The sequence below is a fragment of the Rhodamnia argentea genome, chromosome 1 (genome assembly GCF_020921035.1).
Source record: "Rhodamnia argentea isolate NSW1041297 chromosome 1, ASM2092103v1, whole genome shotgun sequence".
Lineage (NCBI taxonomy): Eukaryota > Viridiplantae > Streptophyta > Magnoliopsida > Myrtales > Myrtaceae > Rhodamnia > Rhodamnia argentea.
In genome coordinates this window covers 29,478,530-29,483,962 of record NC_063150.1, presented here as the reverse complement: position 1 = coordinate 29,483,962, position 5,433 = coordinate 29,478,530, and positions in this window count along the sequence as shown.

Below are 5,433 nucleotides of genomic sequence, written 5' to 3'. Positions count from 1 at the left end.
AGAAAACACCTCCAGGGTTGAGGACTTTTGCAAATCGAGAATTGTTCAGTTGGTTGGACGTGACAAAGGAGGCCAGTGAAGAGGAAGTCCTTTGCTGTGGCAAGATTGGGGTTCTTGCAGAACTTTCCATTCACAAGCACAGCATAGAGAGGAGTTCCTGTTGAGAGGAAATGGTTGCTAACATAATGCCTTTGAGGCACATCCTAGGACCCAATAAGGTCCCAGCGAGAAGGAAAAATGTATCAACGTGTACTTAATTGTCCTGTTTTGTGTGAAATTCAATGTCTTGTTCTGAAGATCGCAATGCCTAATGAGCTTCCATAGCGCACCCGTTAGAATGTCATCTTAAAGATAGACTACTCTAATATCGAGAATAAAATATATCAATTCGGGAAATTCTTTGACTGCAACACAGATCTCCTGCAGGGGACTTGGGTCATAGGAATTGACAAAGGACAGTGCCAGAGCCAAGAGTGCGAAACCGGTGGAAAGTTGAATGCTCCTCGACATTTTGGTTTTCTTCCCTCTCTTTCTTTCTACTCTCAAGTGCTCTGTTGGATGCGAAGACTTGCTACAAAATGTTGCCTATTTATAGATGCCAGATCTCATGCACATCTCATATTTCTCTCCCCAAAGAACAGAAACATATACATAGAGTAACAATTAGTGTTTATGCCATTGTCTTTCTATATTCAGGGTCAGTACAGCTTTGCCAACCGGAACATGCAAAACTCAATTAATCTTCCCATCCTTAATAAACATCACCGCAATCTGCAAGGGGTACAGCAACAGAATAAACGTTTCTGCTTCATATAGCCGTTGTAGTTACATGCTGATGTCAATGCAATCCGATCTTTTCTAGTTTTGAAGTCCTCACTTAGAACTGGGTCTTTTCGAAGATCTCGCAATCCTCTTTGATTTGATATGTTGTACGCGTCACAACTCCTCCCGCATCAAAAGTTACGACCCTTTGAAGCTGTCCTGTCATTTACGGCATGGTTGGAATCGCCCGCTCTTACAACGCTGAAGGTTTCCATATAAGTATTTTCCAGCCAGCTGTTCTACATCAAATATCCATGTTACATTCATGGAAGAATTTTCGAACTTGTCCGGACACATTTTAGATTCACTGCAAACGCATTTTTTGACCTCTTATATTTACTGAAATGCGAGTTGCCCGCTATGATCGACGTGGAATCCATCTCTTGCACACGCCGTTGTCCTATACTTTACTTTAGCACACTCGTATCAGGTAATTTCAATCCTGATGCTATCCTTGTTATGTAGTTTTTGCATGAACTGAAGTTTAGTAAGAGTCAGCATAACAATTACTTTTGAAGATGCCATTTGTGCAATCTTCCAGAATTTCAGAGTCTGCTCTAACCTTTTTGGACCCATATTTTGCATAAATAAGTTCTATATGAGTTGTCATCTCTTAGAAGACCCAGTAAAAATGAGTCTAAAAAATTGAAGTTAAATCTGATGGGTCAAAAATAGGTTCCACTAGAACTCATTTTTGATCCATTTTCGACCCGTCAAAAGGTTAAGTCATGGACATGTTGTGCGCAACGTCACGTCTTTCTTGCCCTCGCAACTCACAAGCAGCCGTCGCCCTCCTCCACGCCTGCCTTCGTCGCCCGCCTCCGGTCGTGTCTCCCTTCCCTTCACTCAGATCCTCGTCCTCTCCTTCCCATTCACGTTCGATCGCCACCGTCGTCAACCTCCGAATCACCCTCTCTTTCCCGATGCCTCCCCTTCTGAACTCACCAGAGGTAAGCCGTCGTCCTACCACCTTGAAGTCAACCCACAAATGTGTGATCTATGACTTCCCGACCGCCCTTAAGGCCGAGTTGAGTTCGAACCTCCCCCGCGACACGAGCATGTTCCCCTTCTGGAGCTGCGACTAAGTGATCCCTGTGAGCCCGAACACGTGGAACATGAGCAGGACACAGAGGAACGCATAGTGCAAATCCCCCGCCATTTCTTGATCCGTGGTCATCATCAGAGATGCTGCGATGAAATTCCCGTGAGTCAAGATCACGCCTTTGTCCGGGGATGGGCAGAAGGGACGAGCAGCAGCAGCAGCAGCAGCAGCAGAAGGCTGGGTCGTACCCGACCTCCACCACTGTGAGCGGAGGCTACGGGGAGGAGCCGGGCCAGCAGCAGGAGAAGAAGGGGATGATGGAAGATCAAGGAGAAGCTCCCCGAAAATCATTAGATGTAATATTGTATATTGCATCAGTCCCCTGATCAGTACTAGATATCTAAGAGGAATTATCATTTCATAAAGTCAATTTTGGTTTGGACAGAATGTGCTTATTTCCCACATCTAATCATCAGATTTCGTCTTAGACGTTGGTTATATTATTCACTGGATTGGTTTTTTGGCTTTCGTGTTCAATAGCTGCAAGAGATACTCAGTTTATGGAGATAAGTACATTGTGAGTGCCATAACTTGTGTACGGCTTTCATACCATAACTTTCAAAAATCATTTATTTGAGTGCTCCGTCAACTTTTTCGATGTACACGTCAGCTTTTCGACGTGCCACGTTAGCTTTCTCGCATCCACATCATTTTTCGGCGTCCACGTCGGTGATGGCACTTAAGTGAACGATTTTTGAAAGTTATGACATTTAAGTAAACGTTTTGAAAGTTATGGTACTCAAGTGAAATCATACAAAAGTTATTGCACCGATAATATATTTATCCCCACTTTATGGTTCTTATGCCTGTGCCAGTGGCTTTTGTCTTGATTGCTAGGATGCCAAGAATCAAGTCGTGGAGAATTTGGTCGTGGGTTGATGTACTCTGATAGATGATGTGCGTGAATCAAGTAGATGTATTTTGCTTATCACTGGATTCTATATCTCTCGTCTTGAAATCGAAGAGCACTTGCGAAATTTCGTTTGCTTGGTGAAATAGATTTGAGGTTCGTCTTGACCAGATTGGATTGATTTTTAACAAAAAAACTAGCTAACCATATGAAACTAGGCTCATTAAATATGGGTCACAACCAATTAAAAAAGGGGATCACAACCCATTTTGTGAGCCTTTTTTTTTCATAAGTATTTGAACTTATAGATTTTTTATATTTTTATTTTATTTATTAATTTTATTATTGTTTAATTTGCTTTATTATTTGGTGTGATTTTTTTTATTTATTGGTTTGGTAACATGGGTCAAAATGGATCGGGTTGGGTATGGGTCGGTTGCTCGCCGGATCGGGTATGGATCATTAAATATTGGTCGAAACGGGTTAGATGGGTCAATATGAGTCAGACCATATTCGACCCGATCAATCCATTTGACACATCTAGGTCTACGTAAGAGGAGCACATGTATGACAATGAATTTTGAAAGTGCAACCAGGATAGCCTATTTGGCAGTGTCTACTGTACCAGTTGAAGAGGCAAAGGTGATGAAAATTGGACTGGCCAGTGGCCACAACCCTAACAGGGTATCTACAAAGGAATATGCTGAAGTAGACTGGGGAAGGATTGTCAATGTGCATGATAAAAACATTGGGCATCATGTAGAACAAGATGGATTGTTACACCAGAAAGATTGGAGTAGTTCGAATCCGTTGATTGTATTCAAATTAGCATTGGGTTTTGAAAGATTAATCAAAGCACTAATAGTAATGAAGCCTTAGAATACTGACTAAAGGAGCAACAATGTATTATTATTTTCCACTTCCTAACACTTGACCAGTCCACAACTAAATATCACTGTTCCACCTTGGCGGCAACTTATTTTAGGGATATACGCTTGTGATTCTCACCGTTCAACAATTATGCCGGACGAAGTTACATTTACAAAATCAAGCTTCTATCATCGCAGTGACCAAGGATTGGAACAAAGCTGTACTGACCGGCTTTTGGAATGAAAATCAATTAATTTGCTCTTCCTTAAGCAAACGTCACTCTCGAGATAGGAATTATGCAGCTCATCATGAATTAAGCTATCACTGAAAAGTCTAATTTGTGGAATCTTTCGCTTTGCCTTCTAAAATTTTAGGGTACAGTCTAGGATTTGGAGTTGTAACAGAAAACTGCCCATTTTGGTAGTAGGTGCTGCACCAATTAAACAATCAAAATGAAATCAGGGGCGGTGGAACCTTAATATAGCATCTGTTGACAACAATGGAATATGCTGAGTAGGCTGAGAAAGAATAGTCAATGTGCTTCAACCAGAAGAAGAGGAATAATTGCACCAGAAAGATTGGATTAGTGGAATAAACTGCAAACAATTTATTTCAGCGATATGCCCTTATGATTTTGATCATTTTTCCGCAATAATGCAAAGGATAAAAATTACAGAAGATTTTCGTACATTAACAATATTGTTCTGCAACTCAGTTGATGGATGACAAATTGATAGTTATAATTCTTACAACTTTATAACCATGCTTTACAGTAGCTCATGCAGCTGCTAATGCAGGAGAAACCTTGCCTGCATCTGCAATTCAACTTATCTTAGCACCTAAGATAACAAAAGGAGATTAGCAAATCAATTAGGAGATTCATTCACTAGTGATCTCATTACAATCATGGGGACTTCAGGAAACTTGCTAATATACGTACGAGGAAAACTGCATCATAGCTGTCGTTTTATTTTCTTCATTTCTTTTATTAACTATTTTAGCACTTCTCAAAGATTAAGTAAATAGGAAAAGGACAATAGTCAATGGTGAGCAAAATCTTAAGGAAATGCAATTTAAGAACCCCAACTGACATGTCCAATTCAGGAGAGCCTCTGCTTCATCCTTATTCTCAGTCGCATTGATAGCGGAAATAGAAGCAGAGGAGGCAGAAACGCCTGCACAATGAAATGAAGTGGTGCCAACCAAGAAGAGCGAGAAGAAGAAGAAAACGGCTGAAGGAGACCAGGTGGACAGCAAAAAGGAAGAAACCATAGTTTTGGGGGATAAATGGTTTTTTGGGAGGTGAGATGGTGCAGGTCTATATACACATTGTTTTGTAATTGGACATGTGTATTAATCTTCCCTTCTCGTGTATTTATGTACGTATTCGGTCTAACATCACAAGACTTTGACACGTTTCGTCAAAATCAACCCGAGTCCATCAGCTCCCACGTTAAAAGTGGAATCATCGCATGATTCGCCATTTTTATTTTTTCTTACGGGTCGAATTTTTAGTACATAATAAAAATCGTGAATCTATGTTTTCGAAAAAGATGGGAGTCGATAGATAAGATATTAATTTAGATGATATGAACACCGATATTCATAATCTAATTTGGGGTGGAATTGCAATTGAAAAATCGATGGGAAATGCACACTAAACTTCACAAATTAAAATCTAGGTACGAATTCCGCATATTTTGGAATTACCAGAAATAAGGCAAGAAAAGAGTGAAAAAAAGAAGAAAGAAATTTCTCCAGTTGCCCAAACCACCACCCAACCCAGCCC